Here is a 25,445-nt window from a genome sequence, read left to right on the forward strand (position 1 = left end):
TGTCAATGTATGATCGATAATTTAATGAGGCAGACTATTAACGTCATCTGCTGTAAACATGTTGGCAAGTGTGTTCGAGAAAACAAGCGTTTTACCACTAGTACAATCCATCGCGGCTTTGCTCATGAAAATTTAAATTACTTACTTAGTTACTGCCGTGGCTTAGTTGATTTTTCGCCTCTTGTACCAGCCTCTTCCACCCTCTCTGTCTTCTGCTAAGTTGACATTTGCACCCATCGTCCTGATGTCGTTCAATACTTGGTCAGTCCATCTCCATATCAGCCTTCCCAATGGACTTTGCATCTATATAATTAATACGCTACATGAAACTTTGTCGGTTGAACTCCTCCGCCATTTCTTAACCGATTTAATCCATTGACGTCTCATTGGAAAGAGCGTGTCGCGTAGATTTGCAAACTGGCCTTACATTTTTGCAAAAAGTCCCTTGGGCTCTGCCCCAGTGGCTTTGAAAGTTCCCATGTTATCCTTATGAAGAACATAATTGTTTACATTTTTATCAGCTGTATAGATTAATTGCTGCTATTTATTTTCAATTCAATGAAACGCATTGAGTACATTTGTTTACTATTTGAGTTTGTGTAAACATAACCCCCAAGACGAATCGTGTTAGTATGGTTGTATCTTAAATTTGGGCTGCACTTTACTTTACGTCCTACACTCATTCTAATGAAAATATCGGTTATTCGATTGTTTCATTCGATATATCGTTTGGTTAGTTAGGTTAGGTTAACCTTACTTAACTAACCAAACGATATAACTTATCGAATAATCGATATATCGATCGATATTTTCATTCGAATGAGTGTAGGACGTAAAGTAAAGTGCAGCCTAAATTTGTGTATTAATCGTTGTTTTGTGTCGCTATGACGGATCGTGTTAGCATGATTGTAACTTAAATTTGTGCATTTATCGTTGTTTTGTGTAGCTATAATTTGTTTATTTGATGTTTTTTCTTTTAAATGCCTCCGAAGTGACAACAACGAAACATAGACAGGATGCGTAATCGTGATAACGACCGCAGCTACAGAACAGTGGCGCGTAACAGTCAGCACCTGACCATGGTCAATCTCAACTATTAGGTTAAAAATGCTAACACTACCCCAAAACGACTTTTCGTTCTCAATTGGCCCTCTATCAATGACCTGTGTTGCCTGTACAGCGAGGCATTTTGAGAAGGAGAAAACCGGCCAGAATGCTTTAGGTTTATCAATAAAGAAGATAAACATGGTCTGAGTTACACACCGGTAATCTTTGAGTTGACTCTTTTAAACTCATTAAATATGACTGTTATTCATTTTAGTTTTGAAATAACTCCTGTAATACTTTGCAATTGCTCGAATTCGAGCAACATGTACACTAGTTTAAATTTAAATTAAGAAGCTAAAATATTTTATATGATAACAAACAGCAAAAGAAACATAACAAATATTATCTGAAAAAGGTGTGTTTAAAAAAATCTAATCTCTTGTTCAGTCATACGATCTCAATGCAACTTTTCCTTACTTTGGTCACTGCCTCAAGAAGGACTGAGATAATTACTAATGACTTGGGGTTAAATGGTTTAATGACTTGCATTTGGCCTACACCATGTGGAATTGTAAACATCGTGCAAATAATTGCAGCATCCACCAAAACTCCTTCCACTTCTTTCGAAAATTTCCTACTTCCAAACCCTTTCCTTTGTCTATGTACTTCACTTGCACTTGACGTCTTATACCTCAGAAATTTTATCATAGAGCTCAATAACACAATTTGCTCTTTGGAGAAAGTGTTGACAAGAGAATATTATAACTAGTTTGTTATAGAAATCTCTAAAATATTTTCTTAATAATTAGATTAGTTGGAATAAACTAATAATGTTGGCGAATTAACATTAACATAATGGAAATCATAAAAAGTTTAAATCTAAATTATAAGTATAAGATTGACAATTTTAAAAGAGTTAAAGATAAATATCAACTAATTATAAAAAATACCCCCGCTGCAGCAAACCTGCAGACTAAGCTAATTTCCATATGCCTGATTGAATTTTGACTAAAATATCTCCTTAAATAACATGGATGAAAAATACCCCCGCCGCAGCAAACCTGCAGACTAAGCGAATTTCCATTTGACTGATTGGATAGAACATTAATTCCCTATTTAAATAGAATTAGTTTAACATATACTTAGGTTTGCTGCATCAGGGAGGGTAAAACTGTTTTTTTTTTTTTTTTTTGTAAAATGTTAATAGTTAGTAAGAAATAAAAACATTTTCCAAATTTGATCAAAATATGTTCATAAACAAGCAAACTACAACAGTTTACTTATTCTCCATAAGAATAACATGGGAATTTTAAATTTACAATTTTTTGGGATTTTTTCCGTAACCATTACGCTCATAATAACGCTTCAATATACTAAATTATTTGTTTTTTAAGCTCTACAAAGTGGTTTGGAAAGAAATTGCTAAATTTTATGTTTTTTGGGTCAAAAATGGGAAAAACCTATTTTTACCCCATAAAACCCGCCGTAAATCCCCGTTCCCATGGTCCGATCAAGCTGGATCGTGAACTCGTTCGAATAAACGTAGGTTTACACGTTTGTACCAAATTTCATCAAAATCGGATCATTTTTGCTCGAGTTATCGTGCTAACGGACACATATATATATTTATATATAAACATATAAATATATATATATATATATGTGTGTGTGTGTGTGTGTGAATGTGAACGGATGGTGTTTTTGGCCTCTAGGGACCTCAAAACGAAAAAAAAATCGGTCCCGCGTCCAGGTCTTACCATGAGTACTACGGTAATAGCTTATTCCCTATATGAGAAATTCGCTAATAGTCAAATTTGATCAAAACATTTACAAACTACAATTGTTTTTCTTTTTCCACATAAGAGTAAGATGGAAATTGTAAATGTTTTGAGTACGAACGCAACACTGACGTTAGGTATGTTAATTGCCACCACTTGCGCATCATTAAATGTCATCTGGCATGATCAACCCGTGCTAACATATAACATTTTGTGAATTTGGTATTACCTATAACTAAAGTATATGTTTTATCACTAGGGCTATTCCCAAATGTCCACTGACTGGAATATGTCGTCAATGCGTAGTATATTTATTTTCAACCGAGCTCAAGTAAATGACCTACGTAAATCCGAGGGAAATGAGCAAGGGTCGAAAAGACAATTTTGGCTCGGTTGATGGACTTTATTCTTTGTCAAACAGCACCATTCTTTAAACTAACTAACTTATAGAACAAAAGGGTTGTATAATTTTTTATTTATAAGTTAGCTCCTGAAATTGCTATTTTCTGGTATGCCATAAGCTGTTGTCGATGTATTCAACATTTTGTTTGCCTCATCTGGTTCGTTCGAAGAAATTTACAGGTTTCAGACATAGTTAGATTTAATCACATAAATTAAAAAGCTTACGGATCGGAATAATTGAGATGGGTTAAAAAAAAATACCTACTTAGGTGTTTTATAACAAATTAAAATTTCTTTATTTCTGTGCACCTTTCTCTATAGACTGAAATTTTTCTAGTTAGGAAATACCTAAGATATACTTCCAAAGAGTATAAGAAATACCCCTTTGAAAACATCAATTATTTTGGATGTGGACCATATTTTCGTACTCTAATTAAATAAACATTAATAGATCTTTTGAATAAAAAATATTAAAAATAGTTTTAAAAACATTCTTGCCAATTTACCTTTGTTACGCATTTTTTTGTGATTTTATAGACTTAATTGGCAAAGATACGATGCAATCAAGAATGAACCAATTGATATAATTTATCAGAAAGGAAGTTTTGTCTGATTTGGCTCCGATTCATAATCTTTGATTATTGTTGGACCAAGACCAACATCAATAACGCTCAATTAGAATCCTTCTTTTTTGTTGTTGGTAGTTCAAAGTACCTCCTTTTTGTTATTAACGAAAAATCGTTGTACTGTGCAATCATTCAAAAAAATTTGCAACTCAGTGTTTTGTTGATTGAAATTGATGTTTACCAGGAAGTCTCGTCAATAAAGTTCGGTACATTGAGAAGGGGTTAACGACCTTCTATTTATGTAACACAGTCAGTTTAAAAGGTTATGCGAAATAACACCCTTGCCTCTTGAATTCTTAGTAAAGTATTCATTATAAATACAAATTTTACCTACAACAGTATATTCCATCACTAGGGCCTAAAGTGACTCCTTTCGACCCTTGGTCAAATTTTAAAATCAAGGCGAAGCCGAGGTCGAAAAATAAGCGAGGGTTGAAAATATACTTTTTGTTCATATTTTTCGTCATATTGCACCATTATTTAAACAAAATATCTTATAAAACCGAAATAGTTTTCTTTTAAGGATAACCTCTCAACACTACTTCTAGCTTGTTTAACATTCAGCTGTTTAGTAAGTGTAAGTAATTTAATCGTTTCGTCTATACCAAATGTGTTAGTGTATATTATACTATCGATATGCAGAACTATTTACAATGAGGAAACAATTAACTATAATTGAAAACAATCGATACATACTTTCGATACTTGCAATTGTTTACAATCAAAATTTACAACTGAGTTTACAACAGCTGATAAGTAAAAAGAATATTGGAACTCCACATTTCTTGGTTCACAGCAGAGTTGTAATGTATGACTCTTATATGTCACACTGTTCCTATAAGTAAATTATGTAAAGTGACTTTCATATGCATTGATTTCTACGGTAACATACCAATTAAAACCCGAATCCTTCTAACAAATATCTAGAAAATTGCTTTAAGAGGGTTCCCTACCCCCATTGAAAAACGTCAGAAAACCGCTTCGCGCGGTATCATATAGCGATTCTAGTTTTAACATTTAAATTGTGAACCAAACACCATTTTGTACATAAAGAGTGGTTCTACTAAGTTTGCTTTTTAAAAAATGTCTATGCTTACGCAATCAAGGGCAACGACTTGTCAAAGTTAGTGAACTTTAACTGTAAAGTTCACTAACTTTGACAAGTCGTTGCCCTTGATTGCGTAAGCATAGACATTTTTTAAAAAGCAAACTTAGTAGAACCACTCTTTATGTACAAAATGGTGTTTGGTTCACAATTTAAATGTTAAAACTAGAATCGCTATATGATACCGCGCGAAGCGGTTTTCTGACGTTTTTCAATGGGGGTAGGGAACCCTCTTAATGTATTTTTTACTTCGCTTCATGCAAACAATTCAGTTCCATGGGAAACAACAGCTGTTAGTTTGTCTTCGTAATTGCTACAAACAATGTTCCTGCTTTTACAGAATTTCGGTTTCCAACGTTCTATTGTACAGCACGTTTTCGCAAACTAAATTTATGTTTCACTCATAAGGTCCTGATTTTCAGGTTAGATATACATATTTCTAACTGTATGTTCTATGTGCTATTAATTCCCTTTTACCTCATATTAAAGAAATAGTTATATAGGAAAATATTTTTCATATTTATAACTATGATTTTATTAAGAAGTGTTTTCACGAATTAATTTTATGAATAGTTCTCGGTAGGATTGGATTGTTATTTGTTTTTTTACAATTGAACTATGTTGCTCTACTCTGTTTATGAGTGGAACCACAGCCACCTCTAATGGTGGAACTTAATCGAGTTTGTATACTAACGCTGATTTTTATCATTAAAATGATAGTTTTCTTCATGTTAGTGTGAAAAAATTTGATTTTTAAACTATTTAACAATTTTTCTTAGGTTGGCCAATACATAATTCCATCGCAAGGTATTGATGTACATCCCCTTTTTAATGAAACTTATTTCACATTATGACTTATAACACTTTAGTCCACTACACAGATTACACGTTGATCTTATAGAGGGTGTTTTAAAACTGTCTCCGAAATCCCGTTTTCATGTTCCTTAGGTCAAAACAAACAAAAAATATCACACAAACTTATCTCGCTTCGATTTCCGCCTGTCAGTGTGTATGTATTTTTAACTTGGCTTCCCAAACTTTGGAACAACTTGAGTTGCCTTGAGGTACATGTATGTACTAATAGGAACTATTTTTTTGCAACGCATCAAGTTTCTACTTTAACTTCAAAATGGCGGTCATTTTAATTTTTCAAAGCTTATTCACTCAAAAACCATAGGATTTATAAAATTTATAAAAGTTACAAATCACAAAAAGGATAGAAATTTATTTCCCTTTACAGAAATGTACAAATAACAGAGAAATTCGCTGTTCAATTTTAAAAAGGTAATGCCTGCTAATTTATTGAATTTGCCCAAATTTTTGTTTCGACTTCAGAAATTTGTATTTTTTCTGTTATTTGTGCTATGACCCTGTAAAAATTGTACATTTTAAAGGGAATTAAATTTCCATCCTTTTTGTGGTGTGTAACCATCTTATAAATCCTATGGTTTTTGAGTTATTAAGCTTTAAAAAATTAAAATTACCGCCATTTTTAAACTATACAAAGTAGAAATTTGATGCTTATCAAAGGAATAGTCCCTATTAGTCATCACACACGTACCAAGTTTGAAGTTCGTATCTTTAGTGGTTCAAAAGTTATGGGAAGTTATGTAAAAATTCATACACACCGACAGACGGAAAACTAAGCGAGATGTGGCATATGTTTATAGGTTTTTTGTTTGTTTTGACCTAAGGAACATGACCATAGAGCTTAGGGAGAAATTTTCAAAACACCCTATATATTTATTCAGTTGGTATTTTAAAATTATAAGTGTCATCAGTTATCATTTCAAGTGTGCCTTTTACAATATCATCTATAATCCGTTTGCGTTTTAAAATGTAATTTTGTATACTAAACATTATGAAAACCAAATAAGTGAAGATGGATCAGTTATCTGTAGGATTAGCTCAGTGAACAAACAAACGAGCAAAGTGAACGAACAAGTTATTTGGAATATGCATTCCGAGTAATACCCAGTGAATGTGGCTTTGCAGTATTTGTATGTTAACATATACAATTATATTCTCTTTGCAATGTTATCGGTATTTCCTGGTAAATTATAATTATCTTGTTATGTTTGCAAAGAAATGAATATTAATATTTATGTACTAACTAAGCTTGACAATGCTTTGTAATAATTGACATCTTTAAAGACTTAGAAATGTGGTTTCAATTCGTAATAAGGTAAATGTATGTAGTTTTTCATCCTAAAATTAATACCTATTCCAAACGAGACAGAAATTGTCAAAGCTATTTAAGTAATAAAAAAGCACAACTGATTACTATAAAATAATTATTATATTTTGCTTAGGTGACATGTTTAGGACAATGTTATATTTCATAGTCATTAATAATAAAAGAGTTAGTAACACCAAGTAAAATTTTGTCATATTTCATATAAATATATGATAACTCATTTAAAAAGTATCTAACTATTTTTATTTTTTACAATAATTACAAGGTTAAAAGGTCAATGTCAACCGCCATGGATGATTGATGGTAGGTCAGCTGTCGATATATTAATACCTGAAGTGTTATTAACAATACTCACTGTTCAAACTATATAAAAGTCCAAAACTAATTAAAAGTATTTCCTTATAGTGCATTATTTTGATAATCAAAAATGATTATTATGTTAAGCCTAACAAAACATATTTTTTAATATTGATATCAATAATCTGTTATATTGAGGTGTTCATATGGCAAGAATGATTTTTCATGTGTGTGTTTTTTTAGTTCCTCAACTAAGTTTTTAGCTTATAATTTCTGACCAGGTGACGTAACATGGACACAACTGGGTGATTAATATCGGTGTTGCAGATTACAAAGACGTATTTAGGTCCACCTATGCTGCATGGAGACAACAGAAATTTTACATGTTTATTTAGTTACTGAAATATTTCAACCGTTTTATATGTATACAGTATACAAGAATTGCTAATAAATCATGCATTTTAATACGGATGTTTATTTCATATAATATTATTTTATAATAGTTTTTTTTAGTTATTATTTTTTAATAGTTTTAAGATATGATTTTTACACTTTCAGTCCTTCATTATAATGAAGTAATGTCTTATACTGGTACGATTATTTAGCTCTTTCTGTTTAAATGTAAGCTCGTCACAAAAATCTAATAAAAATATTTTTTTTTCATTTTTCTATTATATTTTCACAAGATGGGTTTCTTAAAAGACATTTCATACGTTATACAGCGATTGGAGAGTATGAATAGTGTGTGAGTAGTGCGTTACTAGCCATGGTGTTAATAGTCATCGAAATCGTTAATTACAGTTACTGTATTATTTAAATCACAAATATCCAAATATTTATCATTACAAAATGTCAAAATAGTTACAAATGTGTATACAATAGCTTAGTAAAATATGACTAATATTTTAGTTTTTTTTTCAGCATCCGAGTCTAAGGATACCATTCATAACCATATGTCAAGGGAAGCAAGGGAATTTATTTAATCAACTGAAAGAAATGATTTACAACGTAGAGGTAAACATTTTCTTAAGAATGTTCACGATCTTGCACAATACACTTATACACTTATTCTTGCTCTAGTTTGCTGTTATCTGCATATGATTTTAACGTGTGATTTATGTACTACTGTATTCTGTTTTTTATTTGTAAAAATCAGAATTTATAATTGTGATACGATGGCTAAAGTTTAAACACGTCAACTTATAAGCAGAGAGGACTTACGTCTATTAATGTAGATGATTCATTGTCAATACAAAACTGCATATTTTGACGACATTATATATCTATGGCAAATAAGGTGCTATAGTTCCACAGCCCTCCTTCTATGTACATTAAACATTATGTTTTATACACTACAATATACACATGACTTCAGTTTTTAACGAAACCATAGACTAAACAACACTAAACCTAATAGGCTTATTAACAAAAATTCATTGATTTTTCTTTAATCGGCCTCATTGTTATATTACTGCGAATGTTCGAAGCTTGAACATCTCCTTGAAAATGTTCCCAGTATGTATAAGCACTGAAAATCACTAAGCAGATGGTCTCGACTGCTGTGTCCTAAGGTCTCTGTGTCTTTGCGCGAGAGTGTTATTGTAATTTTTTATTGCTAAATTTGCATTTTTTCATTTTTTTTTTTTATTTACATCATTGTTAAACAAGGAGATGTACATTAAATTAAGTTACAACATTGTATTTTATATTTCTTTGTATTTATGTATGTCAGGTTATGTGTAATAAAAGGCAAAGTGGCCCTAACTTTACCTGTAAGAATAAAGACTTTTTGATTACTTTTGCTTATCTACCGGTATCGTTCCTGGTAGATAGGTCCCAATTAAATACCATTAGACTGTCTCGAATTGCACACAGATAGAAAATGTGCTTATAATTAACATACCTACTGACTTGATAGTATGTACAAACGCATTTTATTTTTATCTAAGATCTTACAATTCAAATTTACTTTCAGATATTTTATTCAACAGGTTCGAGTATGAAGTACACTGAATTTTAAAAGCGCTGCAATCGATTGTTTTCTATTTTAACATATTGCGATTACGTTTTTCCTAAATTACTACGTTTGGTTATTTTAAATAATATCACCCGGAAAAGGATGTGGAAATTCTGGGTTATAAGCTTTCAAACTGTAATTCTATTATACCTATTGTCTTTGTAGGGATTATTGCATTTTCCTGTAATGAAACAATATGATCTACGCCTATCGTGTAGTGATGGTTCGGAGGTTAATGGTAATTGGAATTATTACATGTAGCATTACTCTCTTAATAATGATAACTTAAAATATGGTTTAATAATAATTCTATATTCAGTCTGGGAAGTTATTAGTAAACAAATCTCTAAGGACTAAATCTTCCTCTGTAAATTAAATTGAGTTATGTTATGTTACGTGAAATGTTCATTCAACCCATCTTAAGTTGTTTTAAAGAATTTTCCATGGAGAATATTCTATTACCATAGGTCTCATATTAAGACGTAAACCCGGGACCGATTTACTTAAAAAAGATGAAAAATTCTAAAAAACTGTATTTTTAAATTTTGCATGTTGTTCTTAATAAATAAACTATTATAGTTTGCTTGCTTGTATATATATATTTTGATAAAATTTGGCAAACTTGCTTGGTAATATATTAACATTTTACTAAAAAAACAATCTTCATAACCTTCTCTGAAGCAGCAAATCTGCGTATTCGTTGAACCTGATAAGTGAGGAATAAATTTAAAATTTTTCAGGAAATATTTTTGTTTTCAGTGCAGGTTTGCTGCGTGGTTTTCCCTGTGTACTGACGCATTTTCATTTCACCAATATGAGCCTATTGTGTGTTAGGCAGCTTCTTTGTACTTTTCTAGTAGTATTTAAGGTAAAAGTTTAAAATAAAAGTTGATATCAAAATAATATCTGTAATGTCAGTTAGTAATGATAGCAAATCTTTGAAAGTCAATCATGCATTGACTTTGTATGATAATATTTGTATGCTCTTAAAACTAACATAGTTTAATCTGACAACTTTTTATGAAAAGCTTACAGCAACAGCCACAACACATAGTAAACGAATAACAAACAATATCTAAAAATGCGTTTTTGCTCAGAACCATAAACAATCATTCACCGCAGATATTAGATAATATCAATCTATCAACATTAGCAGTGTATCGGAATAACAAGTTAACATTTTTCTTGACTCCGCGTCTCCAGTTGGGGATATATCATTTGTTATCAAACGTCACTCTGGAACAAATCTATTAGAGAAATCCTTACCAGAAAATTATATATTGCTATTCCGAATGTAACATGGCAGATCAAGTAAACCCTTCTTTCAGTGTTTCTTTTTACAGCATGGCAAAAAATATTAGCTTTATTGAAACATACTTTCTAACACCAATTTGAAATGTTTATTATATTCAAGTTTCGCCTGATGACCCTTGCACTAACGTACCTTTTGCGAAGGGGTTTACAGATTTTTGTGCTCTATTAAACTGAGTGTTTCTATGTAATAATGTTTAAAGATATTTTGTTAAGTATAAAAATATGTTAAGCGTCACAAAGCATGTAAAATGATAACGTTTCCTTGCGTTTCGCATCCAAAACTAGGTTAAATCATTGACTATACTATACACAGAACTGTGTTTAGTCAATAATAAATAATTTTTTTAACTGGCCCCCAAAACACATTTACTTTTTCTTTGCTATATTTCACTTTATATTGTATAGTGTATAAGTTTTGTGTTTTTTTTCTGATGAGCACCTCCATCCACTACTTGATAAACAAACACAATGTAATATAAATGATTTGCTGCCTTTAAAAGGATAAATATAGTTAGTTGTAGAACTTGTCCACAACATTTATGTCGCAGTAAAGATAAAGTCGTTTTGTTAGGGACAAAGTCTCAGCTTTGGGTGACTTATTTAGAATCTGAAAGAGGATCGTGACTTACTGATGTTCCTTACACAGCTTCCCTTTATTTCTTAGTGTAAAAAGTTTGTTCCGACCATTGCTTTTGTTCTGTTCCTATTTATTAGTGAATGTTGTAGAAAATTGATTTTTGTGTAGAGTTAGAGTTTATTTGTTTGGAATTTGTTAGTGCCTCGAACTTTGGTGTAGCGAATAATTCGTTTCCAATTCACAAGAGGATTATACCAATTTCCCTTAAAAAGCTTTTCTGAATTTTCCATACCATTGGCGTATTTGGAAGAATATTAGTTAAAAAATGTAAAAAGTAAATTATTAAAATCGAATCAATAAATGTATTTCGTATAGTCTTCTTTCATAAATCACATAATCTTTCCTGAAACCTCACTTTTCATTAGACATCGGTTGATATTCTCAAAGAAGACTGTTTTAGGGAATTTCCCTAAAGGGAAGTAGCCATTACCGTAGGTGGCACGGTAAGACCTAGGCCCGGGGACGATTTACTTTTTAATTTTGATGTCCCCAGACATGTTTATGGTAAATATTGTAAAATGTCGTAATTTGTTTGTTTATGGATATGTTTTTATCAAACTTGGCAAATCTATTTTTTTTATACTAAGCTATTAATATTTTACTAAAAACACACTTTACTAGTTTTCTTGTAGCAGCAAACCTAGGTACTCATTAAACCTAAAGTCATTTAAATAGATATGATTCAAAATCAATTCGGACAAATGGAAATTCGCTTAGTCGGCAGGTTTGCTGTGGTGGGGGTATTTTATCTTGGATTTGTTAAGATTATTTGCAATTGTAGTTGATTTCATCACGTAGTTTAAAGTGACATTAAACAAATCGGAAACTATTGCTGTCCTCAAATTGTGTTTCATAAAAAAATAGTTTTCTATTTTAATAACAAATGTATTACACCAAATGAATGCCTTCGTACACCAGTTTCAGGTAACATTATTACGCCCATTCAATACACGTAATGAGAAATGATAGGGTCATGTGTCAATGACATTGCTAATGTTTCAAAGGATATTGCAAACTTACACTAAGGGACCAACTGCTACCCCTGCAGACACAAGTCACTTTGTGTACAGGGAAAAGTACGTGAGACTTGCAAATACATGTTATACAACAAACCAAGTAACAGTTGTTCCTCACAACTGTTACTTAACCTTTAAAAATATGAATTTCCGTATCGAACGAAAGCATAAAATAAATTGAACAGCTTTTGCGTTTTACAGCTAAAGTGGGCATGTTTCCTGGTGTACGATCATAGTATGACAGAGGACAGTTTCAAACCGTAACAACTTTGAAATTACAATTAGTGACAATTTATAGTCAGCAACAACTTACGGCTCGCACTATTCAAAGTTGATTGAATAAGTTGATAGTTTATTGCAGGTTCTGGTATTGATGCTGTTCATTTCATACGCTTTGCTCTGCTTAAGCGAATCTAGTTCAAACTATTCTAATGTAACATCCCAAAACCTTATCTTTAAGAGCTAAACTACTAGTCTTATTTTATATAGTTTTTGTGTATTATCAAAGATAAAACATACTCCTTAGGACTATCATACCTAAGGGACTTTGTTTTATCTATGGTATTATTTTGTATCTAAAATATTCAACAGATAAAAATGGAAGCTACACTGCTGTAGGAATCGGTAACCTAAACTAAAGTTTTTGGTAACTAATATATTATAGAGTTTTCTTATTCTCATTGCACTGTTTAAATTAAACAGTATATGCGATATAGATTGACTTTTACCATTTAATATAAATACACTGATGTATAAAAAGATGGCAATGTAGCCAAATAAATAAGACGTACAAACCAAAAATATACCTGTAAATACACATTAGGATACACAAAACCAATATCTGGAGACTTGAGGAGAAACGATCTCCAGGCGATGTTGGGTAAACCAGGCGTTACAGAGTGTGTGTTTGATGGGTCTTAGTAAATATCAACCCAGACCATGCTACAAAGCTGTCTTTGTAGACCATCAACATATGGATGAAAAATGTTTAATTTATATTATTACTTTAAAAGTAAAAGTAGGCCTATTCGTTTTTATTCGTTCACTAGCTGTTTGCCCGTTCTACGTACGGGAATCTTGTGGTAAGTTAAAACCTTATATTCAGAACAGGAGTTGGTTTGCATATTTAGTGTGCATTTTTCCAGATATGATGGCAAAACTATAATTGTTTAGGAATACATACAGGTAAACCTTCTCAAATACAATATCTGACAGTTTCAAAGCAAAAACGAATGCTTCGCAATTAAATGTCACCCGATCGTGTTAGTCCATATTTGATATCTAATGATGAAAGGAATTGCTTTACAGTATAGATCTATGAGGCATAGCCCTAAGGTAGGCCTGTAATTGAAAGTTACTTTTCACACTGGTTAAAAGTAGTTAAAACACTACCTCAACCTCACTACTGCACACTTTATTCGGGTTGAAATTTCTATTAACTATGGTGCTCTCGTCTTTTCCACGAAAAATAAGGACATTAATGCGTTACCAATAATAGACATACACACACAAATATAGAATTGAGTCCACACAACATTTTGGAGTCCAGACAGAAAAAGCTAAAAATTATACAGTAAGACATCAATTAAATTTAATAAGCAATAAGGTGCAGTGTTTATAAATAAATTGTGAAAATAGTGATGTGTTTGTATGTAAAAATGATTCTTACTGCTACCAACGTTTACATTTGAGAAAATAACTGTAGTACTTACGACTAATTCAAACTGTCCTTCTAATCGAACTGTATTATAGGTGTTAATCTGTTTGCAAATATATAAATAAATAAATACACAGGCCACAAAACATGTAACATGTAACGTTAACAACGTAAAGCTTTGAAAAATCACTATGGTTTGCTAAAAAAAACTTTCACTTGATGTGGTGCAGTACCGAAGTTATTAATCTCCTTTGGTTTTATTTTTTTTTTTTTTAGTTTTCGAAAATCCCATAATAAGAAAATAGTTTTATTATTTCCCATTAATAGCATTATTTGTAAGCAGCTTTTAATGTTAACATATTAATGACAGTTTGAAGAAACCGCCTTTATCCAAACAAAGGTTTCTTATTTAAAAGATTACGTAATCTCTAAACAATAATCGGTACATATATCTAGCAAACATTCGGAGGAAATGTGAATAAAAACGCACAAATCTGGGGTTTTGTACGTTTGTAGTTTTATTTCCTAAGTAGGAAAAGTACCGATATCGTTGTCGAAATTTAAGTAAGTAGAAACCAAAAGTGACACATTGGAAAAGCGAGTTTAGCTACATCTGTTAAGTTAAACCTCTGTTACGGTACGATCACAGCGAAATCAGAAAGATCTTCCAAGATCGCAGCAACATCCACGATCACCCACTGACTGCAGTTGTGATTTTTTTACTTTGCACTTACACAACTGTCCTTGAAGCGCCGTCAATGAGTGGAAACCTTTGTAAGCTACGGTATTGGTGACGATGATTAAAAAAATGTAAGTTTCCTTGCACTAATACAACACTGATTCACGGTATTTTCCCCGGTAATCAAAACTCAAGAACAATCGTTGCACTTGCGATTAATTAAGGCTGATAAGTAAGGCACGACGTTTTTAATCTCACTTGGTTTGAATGTGCTGACAAAACTTGATCGGAAATGGTTGCGGTATTTGTAAAAAACTTTGAATGTAAACATATCAGTGACAGCTAGAAGTGAGAACTAATCCAAACAGCTGATCGTTATTTCATAAAATGTAATAGTAAACATTGGGAGACAATTTGAAAAAATCGATCAAAATGGGGGTTTTTGGTGGTTTGTTATTTTGTTTTCAAATAAGTGAGGCCATGTTTTTATAGCCAAAGACACTCTCACCAATCCAGTAAATACAGAAAAATGATTAGAACCTTGATCGGTATTCTAGTTTTCTAGGAGTAGGCCGCGTAAAATGACATTTTGGCGTTACAGACTCAGTCACAGAATGGACAAACAGACAAACAAACAGACATACGGACAGAAATTGAGATAAGACTCGTTTCGGCTTTCTTAGGCTATGAAACGTAAAAATAATCAAAAAATGCATGATTCTAAGAAATGTACAGACAAAACTGTAATTTTATTTATATAGATTAGTTTTTTATTCGTTGTGTAATGTGTGTGTGAGAGTGTGTAAGTACGTGTTTCTTCCACCGTGTGTGTTAATGGGGAAATGATCTGGGTTCAAGATCTTATATGAGGACTGATGGACTGATAATGGTGATTCAGTCGCCGAAATGCATTTTCTATAATGTATACAACGTAATCAGTTGGTGGACACAGGTAATTTACACTTTTTATTATGATATTATTGATCCGGACCAACAAAAACAAAATTGAAGTTACTTTATGTATTTGGATGAATTGATTAAGCAAGTATGGGTGCTAAGTATCGTAATAACAAGTAAATAAACTGATGTTAAATACAAATTAAACATTTCAAGTTATATTACTATTTCCGTAAATAGTTTATGCATTTTACTATCGTAATAAATAAATGCTGGGAGAATTATAACGTAGGGCCTACCTGAATGTTATAGCAAAATATAACTTCTTTTCCTTCATGATCAGTACGATTCGGTTCTTAGCCACCGGTCCCAGAGGTTCCGGGTACTAATTCCGCAAATCACCAACGACGATTAGTTTTAAAACAAAGTCTCGATCTTCTAAACCTTAAGTAATAGTAAAGGTAATATGTAAATGGCTTTAGGCTAGAGACTATCGTCCATGGACGTTAAGGTGGAACAAAGCTAGAATTTTCTTACAAAATTATTCGTCCAACAAGGTGTGTCTGGGGAATTTCTGGGTAAATACTAATGATAGGTTTGGCCTTGCTCAGATTGTCAGTAAATACAGCAGAGATACCGCTGTGTTTGAGTTGTCAGATTGATTATGTATGGACCGATGGGACCAATAGCCACTCATATATAGAGAGTAAAAAACCTGTTGTTTGATTGTTAAATAATTATATTCCTACAGTCACCCGACGACAAAGTTGGCTTTCTTGTTTAATCTATTATGAAATCTTTAAAGATATAACCACACTTTTGCATGTGATACACTAGAGACCCAGCAGTTCATCTGAAAATTTAATCTGTCGGATTTGGCGGGAATCCAGTCGATGTCTCAGTGACAAACATCTGAGACTGCATTTATACCGCAAAATCTGTATTTAAACCTCTGAAAGTACAGATAAAATTTACTGCATAGAGATTGAGTTAGTAATAAATAAAATATAAATTAACTTATATTACAATAAATCTGTTTCAGTGAATTTCACTATGGGAAAGTCGCTATTACCGTAGGTGGCACGGTAAGACCTAGGCCCGGGACCAATTTAATTGATGACCCCCAGAGGCTAAAAAGACCATTCAAATTCAAATAAATTTATTTGAAATTTTACATGCATGGCCTCGCTAAGTTTACAAAACTTGTCGGCGAGGTCCAATAGATAAAAAAATTACAAAGTTCACAGAAGTTTTGTTTTTTTGTTTCTTTTAGTACAAAAAATTAAGATAAGAAAAGAAAATAAAAAAAGATAAGAAAAAATAAATTAAGTAGGCGGTTTGTATCATGCACTTATTTATAACAAGAGTATTTTTGGCAGCAAGGTTTAATTATAAAAGCATTAAAAATAAATGTAACAATAACATATAAAGAAGTATGCACGAAACTCCTATAACCAACGACATTCCACCTATATTGACGATTGCTATCTTTCGTTGTCTTTTTAAATAATAATAATAATAAATTATAAGATACAGCAACATGAGATATAAGATTATTGTATTGATTTGATTGACAAGATGATCAGTCGTATGTACAAATTTAGTAAACTCTTTTATAGTGTTGGTGTTCAATTATTGACACCGGAACTACGAAAACAGTTTTTCAGAGTGAAGCGTATTTGGTGTAAACTGTTATACTTTAGCAGGATATACCTACTGTATTGGCTGTTCTCTGATTCTAGGATGAGTAAATATATTGTTGCCAGGCCCGGGTAGTCTCCAAGGTAAAGTTCAGAATATCGAGAAGCTTTTAACGACCCCCTAAGGAGGTTGCCAGTAAGGTAAACTTTTATACGTTGAACTACCCTCGCTTCACTCACTTTCAGTAATGCATTTTTAAATTCAACTATTGCCAACAAATTGTGATGTAATTATAATTGAATATCCAAACATAAATTTCAAAATGGTTTGGTAACAAAACAACTCGTTGATTAATGAACCTTTTTTGTAATTTATTACAATTTCTTTCAGTGAACGTTAGGTTCTTTGGAATAGTTAACAATTATATTTCAACTCAATATTTCTTGGTCCAGAGTAGTGTTATTTTGTATTAATTAGGGATGGACGAGATTGGATTTTTTTTTTCGAGACGAGACGAGACGAGATTTTTTATTTCTCATAAAATTCCGAGACGGGATTTCCCTTCTTATACACAACGGCAATTATTAAAGGTTCAATATTTTTACCTGATTTTGAAACATTGTTAGATAACTGTTTAAATACAAAAATGCAAACTTATGTCACATAATAATCATAGGCAAGAATATTTAATATTTTTTTATTAAAAAACATCAGCTAACAACACGTTTTTAACTACGCATAACTTATTAAAAATGCTTACGATTAGGAAACATGGTGATATCAGTTAGGATAGAGTTAAACTTATCCTAAAATAAAATTAATCATAAAATAAAAACAATATTAATTTGTATAAAATAGTTACTTGCTTTGGCTTTGTTTATAAAACATGCCTCACACTGCTTACACTTAACAAAACTTATTAATTGATAAAATAATTAAAGTAATATTTACATGTAAACAAATTAATTAAATGAGAACGCCCCTCGCAAAGGAAACGCATCTACAACGCGTTCATGTATTGCGGGTATTGCATGACTTTCTGCAGGCGTTTTATTTTTTTTTTGTTATTCTCGTCTGGCAAAATCTCGATCAAAATGAAATCTAGTCTCGTATAACAAGATTTGAAATTTCCCGAAATTTCGAGGCTTGACCATCTCTAGTATTAATTGAACATCACAAGAGCTTTGCTCATTATCTTGTCAACAATTATACAGAACCACTAATTGTATTCGATTTTGATTAACTACCGTTATTTTATTAAATAAATTTATGGAAAACTAAGTAAACACCAACTAAAATAATATGAAACCCTTTTTTTCTGCTGAAATAGATTGAATGCACAAAGAATGCAAGACAAAATACACGGTCGCCATTTAATATTGAACCTTTCTCTACAATACGGACGAATAGTTTTGTTGAGAGACAGGTTTTTCCAGAAACTTCTCTGTATTATTATTTTAAGTGATATTTTCACTGCGCAGAACACAACAGTTCATACTGTGCTAAATAAACATCATATTTTGTGCTAATATTGTTCCATATTTAATTTCATATGAAAGTTTGTATTAAAAGTCTTGAACATGTTACAATTCGTTTTAATGACAAAACACTGAAGCAGCAAATCACTTATGCTATCATAGATCAAACAAATTGATCTATTTACATCACTTATGCAGCTTGGTCCGGTTCTAGTTCTACCTGTCGAGGTTTTTCAATGAATAAAGATCTGTAAAAGATAACAACGCGAGCAGAATAAATGTACTAAAGCTATAAACAATCTATAATCGTTGAACATTGTGAATAGCATCTTCCTGATTGAATTATGTAAAGTAAATTATGTAGATGGCCGTTAAATTATAACCTCATTCCCAATCACAAAACACAATTTTGGCAGTTTGTGATTGCATCCGGGTTGCATTGGTTTATGATCCGTGAACCACAGTTGATTGATATGTTTTATCAACTCTGTTTGAATATGTGGAATTTGAATTTCTTTACCAAACAAACCATGTAAACAAAAGGATAGGTTTATTTATCAAAGTCCATCGTAAATATTGTTATGTCCTTGTCCACATGTCTACTTAAGGAGCGAATCCTTAGTGAACTAAATCGCTTTTGACACCTAATAAAATCTTTGGCCTGTGTTTATAAAGTTACAACACCTGCCACCTATAATATAGGATCCCTATTAATGTTCATTACTCACATAAATCTGGCCTTGGAAACAGAAAAATAGCTGAGAAATAGCTTCCTTCTTGGATATTTATAATTGTACCATTTATTTACAGGTAGAACCAGTTAGTAAACAAGTTCAAAGTAGTTTTTGAAGGGTTTATAATGAAGTCATACTTTTATCGGTTAATCACTCTAATTAACTATACAAAGAGGAAATGGCGTAAAACAATACCATTGCCGATGATCGTTATAATTGACGAGAAATTACGTGGGTGGTATAAATTTTTAGAATAGATCATATGGATTAAACAGGAACCTTTTTACGAATAGTAAAGTAAATTATTGACTAGGAAATTAATAAACAAGTTGTTTAACTGATTAGTGTTACTTAACCTTTATAAATTGTGATCTTTTTATCACATTGCTCAGAGGAAGTTTAGTTCAACAGAAGACAGTTCCAAACCGTTACAACTTTGATCATACAATCGGAGACAACTTATAGCCAGCAACAACCATTCAAACTTGATTGAATCAATTCATGCTTTATCTCAAGTAGCAGAATTGTCAGTTGTTATACCTTTACTCCATCTCAATGTTATGTGACAGTAAACTTCATTTATGTGGCACGGGTTTACCATCATTTGTGAGATGCGAGAGTGTTTTTAGCTTTTAGAAATAGCAATGGTTCCAAATAGTAAAAACCTCAAAGAGAAGAGAAATGTAAATGTCTGTAGCATTCCCAAGAGTATCGATAAACTTGGCATTGGCACCTAGGAGATTTGGGTGGCTGATTTACCTCCGTAGTTTTAAGTCGTGTTAAGCCAAGTAAATAATATCTTTAAAAAACTTTGTTCATTTTTCAATAATAAGTTTTGCGATATCACTAATTCTCAACGTCCAACAGAATGACACTGGTTTCTTTCTATTATAACAGAGTAACAATATTAATTGACAGTTAACTTTCAACTCTTTTCAGGTCTTAGTTAGAACGATGTTTTGTCTACATCTGAATTAGTGCAATCGAACTCTATATTTTAGGAAATTGGCTATTTGTGTAAATCATTATTCATTTTTCATTATAGTTTATTATCTCAAATACAGTAGAACCATTTATGTTCAACGAGTTTAGTTAACCGTAAAAGGGTAATTGTAAACTTCATGATTTTTATCTTTGCTACAGATGATGAAACAAAAGAGAATAGCTGGTCACTTTATTTTTTATTTTATGTTATTTTATTTTACATTCCAACGGACAGCTCCATTTTGATATTTGGTACAATTTTATGCAATAACATACAAGGATTGCTTGATGCTAATACAATAATAGTTGAGTGAATAACAATAAATCAGTTAATAACAAAATAAAAATGAGAAACGGCAATAAGATGGCAAAAATGCAACGGCAAGCAACAAAACATAACATAACAGTAACAACAAAACAAATCAATATATGATTTACAATGAATAACAATAATAAAATTTGAATTACGATCCACAAAAAGCGCATGTTACCTTTTTTACTTTAACTAAAACTTTCTGTGACTTTTATTTAATTTTATTGTGAATTTTTAGATCACATACCGTGATCTAAAAAGCCCATGTTGCCTTTTTGACTTTAACTAAAACTTTCGGTGACTTTTATTTAATTTTATTTTGAATTTTTAGATCACATACCGTGATCTAAAAACTAAAAAGCCCATGTTGCCTTTTTGACTTTAACTCAAACTTTCAGTGACTTGTGTATCAGTTTATTGTGAATTTTTAGGCAACCTATAAAACTAACAACACAATTAATAATTAATACATATTTTATTCTAAATACCTAAATAAAATAATAATACTTCACCAAGTGTGTTTAGACAACGAATGTTTCATTACAACGATTTTCAAGTATTTCCATTTTAGTAACCGGATTTATGATCCAAAAGCTTTGTGTTTAAAGCGGATTTTCTGCCGGACTTGAATCATCCAAACAATGGCATGAAAGGTCCAACTCTGGAAACGCATCTGACAAACTGGACCTTTAAATCATGAGTTTTATACAGTTTCAACTTGACGTGTGATGACAAATTTGTAATTGTTAAAGTGCTTGGATAGATATTTTAAGATTTTAATTTTATGACATGGTAGTATAAAACTATATAAGTTAACAAGCCAAAATTTGCATAACAACCTTTAAAAATGAAACATAACGTTATTGGTATTTTTATTTTAATCCCATAACTTTCTTATGATTCAACCATGTATAAATTGTTAATTTAGTCGATTTATTAAGAATTTTACTAACTGTGCAATAATTGTGGATGACAATCTACCAAAGTCAATTCTCTCGGCAGATTGATTGATCAAAAATTGAAATGCTAAACACATAAATTATTGGAAGTAGGTACAATATTAATACGAAACATGTTAAGTATATAAAATGTATTCCCAAACCCGATATTTACTTGTTTTTAACACATTTAACAATTGAACACAACAGATATAATCCAAACGGATTTGTCACTTTTTTATTCTCATGGGATACAATAACAATGCGACGCTATATCGCTTGGGTTCTGCTGTGAACGTCCTAATGGAATGTCAAACAATGGTTTAGGTTTTAAACGACTCGTTATCAAAAAGCTCACACTGAAAATGTCACAATGGCGTTAGAATAGTCTGCACTTCATGCGATCAAAATAAAATACTTATCGTTTATGACATAGTAAAAGTTTGTAAGGTAAATAAAACATCGTTAAATATATGAAGCAAAATAAATAAATTGCATAAGTTGAGTTTGAGTTTTAAATTATTTAGTTTAGTATTTTTGTTGTTAAAATAGCGAAAGAAAGAAAGTTCAACTGTCACAACAGGTGGGTGTAGTGAAGTTGAATTAGAGCTTTGCAAAACTGAAGAAAACAGACGTTGGCTGTAAGCTGAAAATACATTTTTTTCTTACACAAGAGTGTAAATCTAAATTTGTGACTGATCATTGTATTTTTCTCCATACTCTGTAATTTTTTAATATTGGCATAGTGTTATTTCTGCCTTTTTCACAACTTGCAAAATGGTTTATAAATGCATTATTTACGTAATATTGATCATACGTATCTTTATATGTCATAGAATACATGAATATAATTTGTCATTTCTAGTCCGTTTTAACGCCTTACAGAATTAATAGAGAGTATCTAATATGTGTTTCAGTCGTTGTAATTAAAAATAACAATTCCAACGTGATAATATTTGTTCTACACACAACATTAATCAATTAATCAGCAAAAACAAAACTTATACATGTAAGTTACAAATAATTTATATTTGGTAGGTAAGAATGGTCAAACATATATTTTGTATAGTGAGTGAATGAAAAGGCGTACCCTAATTGTTTTGATGTCAGTGAACTTTGATATCTAATTTGTCTAGTAATTGATCTAATCTATTTTGATATCTAATTTCCATTATTTTTTAATCGTGAACTTTTGCATTCCAGTGACCAGAATATGCCAGCCTGGAAGTAAACCATTAAACAAAAAGAACTTTAAAATGTTTTGTCCATACTGTTTAATTTACTAACATTATTTGGTTTCTCATCCATTTTTTTAACAATAGGCCTATGCTTTTAACTAATCTTAAAAGCTAGCAGTATCACAAACCACTTATAGAAATCAAATAGATATCGTTGTTATCAAATTCTCATTCCCATTTGTAGTTAATAACTGTAGAAAAGGCCTTCGTTTTCTATACATTAATAAGATGTTTGACCCTTAAAAACAATTTATTTCACACTCTGCAGAATTTCTATTTAGCAAAACAATGGGTTAAAAACTGAGAATGATTATCAAGATAATCAATGGTGATTTTAATCTATATAAAAAAATTAACTGCTAATCATATGCAAGACTTATTTATTTCTTGATATGACACATTTTTTATACATCAGGTAAAAAAATAAATAAATAAATGTGTATTACGAAGAAAGAAGTAAACTAACTATCGTAATTAGTGATAAAACACAATTTTTCTGTAAACTCGATTTTTTTATTAACTGGAAGCCCAAACGCCTATTAATTTTATTAATACACTAACCAAATGTTTAAATAATGTTCTCTGTGGTTCTACGATCTAACAGCAAAATCAAAGCCAAACTTTGTTTCTGTCAGGTAGAATTGTGAATAGAAATTTAAACAGTCAGGTGCTTTTGACATATCTGGCAGCGTTCAACGCATTATGAAATTAATTCCCTAAATATTTAATTAAACCAAATAGCAGAGCATATTTATTCTGGAAGATATTCAAAGTATTATTGCATTTATGCATGAGTTGCTATTACATAATCTGTTATGAATGGTGCCAAAGCCTGGTAATATATGTGCATAATACTAAGTACACCACTTTATATAGTGAATAGATTGTAAGAGCAATTCCCTTGACACGATTTAAATATTTAAAAGGGAACATATATAAAACTGGCATAATCACCTTCACTTTTGACAGAGAAAACATAAAAATGCAACACAGTTATATTATGGGTTTTAGAGACAAAAAAGTTCATGTCCAGGTATTTGATACACAAGAAATCATTACGCCCAATCATTTGACGTTGTTATCTCTTGGGTATTTTATACTGAAATTACTATGTAATAAAGTGCAAAATCATTCAATCAAGTTTGAATGGTGCAAGCTGTAAGTTAGTTGACGCTGGCTATAAGTTTACTTTAATTGTAATTTCAAAGTTATTACGGTTTTGTCAAACCCTGTCAAACTTTCTTTGTACAATCCCATAAAACATCACTTTACAAAAATGTTTGATGACAAAGAAATATTTAATTTGTTTGGTAATTATATTTGTTTCTCTAATGTAATTTAAATTTAAAATTATGAAAGCTATGGTTAACAGTGGTAGAGTCTCCATACAGTCAATTGATAAATATGTTATATAAATGCTAGAAGGTCTTTTTAGCTTACGAGTTATCCATGTATAATATTTTCTTAACTGCAATACATCTTTCTTCCTACAAAGCTTCCTAGTCCATTTCGCAATATCAGTTTATAATATATTCACTCAAAAAGCCGCAGACTAATATATCTTTCAGAGAACGTCCTTTCCTTATTGGACATTATTGCTTCTATGACATATTTTTCTTTTGGTTATGGGATAGGTATATATGCACATTGACCAACTTTTTGAGTTGGAAACGTTATAAATTAAACAGTTAGTCAAATACTTTATCAAAGAAATCTTCTACTTCAATCTAAATACTCCTACTTCTTTTTCCGTACGAGGAGTTAAAAATTTGCGTGATTTTATATTAGATTGAATGATACTTCATGTATTTATATTTTTATATTTGCGGTTAATGCACCCCATGAATCATCCCAAAAAAGGGAAAATATACAACAGTTATTGAAAATATAAAATTATTACACAAACCTAAATGTGTTACATAAAACTGCTTGTCACAGTTAAAGTTTACCTACAATACATCAACTCGGACTAAAAATGATACATTTGTGTGATACTGTATATTGACTAGCTAAGAGTCTTTATCACCACTCTTACAAAACTACAAAACATATCTATCAAATCTAGCTTTTGCAGGCAAATTGTCGAGTCTGAATTTAAAAGTAAAAAAAAAAACATTTTCTTGTTATTAGTTACGAGTTATAAATAAAAAAAATAGTGGGCCTAATTGTTTACCACGTTACAAGTATTTAGTCCCTGTACAAAAGTGACTTATGTTTGCAGAAGTGGCTCTTGGGCCATTAGTTTAAGACACTTGACTCAAGTGATGTTATTGACACGTCATATGAACCCTATTATACGAGTATAATATCTTCATAATATGTCCCGTGATACCTTTTTTGAGTCCTATTGGCATTGGCATTGGTTGTGGCATAAGATTGAGTGGAAGTGGAATTACATATGTAGGCATAAGTGTTTATAAGAAAACGACAAAAATATTTCGAGCTTATGG

General features: G+C 31.3%; 1 protein-coding gene across 1 annotated transcript in view; it reads left to right on the plus strand.

The window, feature by feature from the left end:
* The first annotated feature begins 8,447 nt into the window (after positions 1-8,447).
* The window catches only part of LOC128991890 (probable GDP-L-fucose synthase), an 80,777-nt gene continuing 63,779 nt past the window's right edge, over positions 8,448-25,445 (plus strand). The window contains exon 1 of the mRNA XM_054415153.1: positions 8,448-8,466. The gene's annotated coding sequence lies outside the window, so the exon portion shown is untranslated. The remainder of the gene's footprint in view (positions 8,467-25,445) is intronic.

The sequence above is a fragment of the Macrosteles quadrilineatus genome, unplaced genomic scaffold (genome assembly GCF_028750875.1).
Source record: "Macrosteles quadrilineatus isolate MER2022 unplaced genomic scaffold, UCM_ALF_1.0 Scaffold_4__1_contigs__length_99947679, whole genome shotgun sequence".
Lineage (NCBI taxonomy): Eukaryota > Metazoa > Arthropoda > Insecta > Hemiptera > Cicadellidae > Macrosteles > Macrosteles quadrilineatus.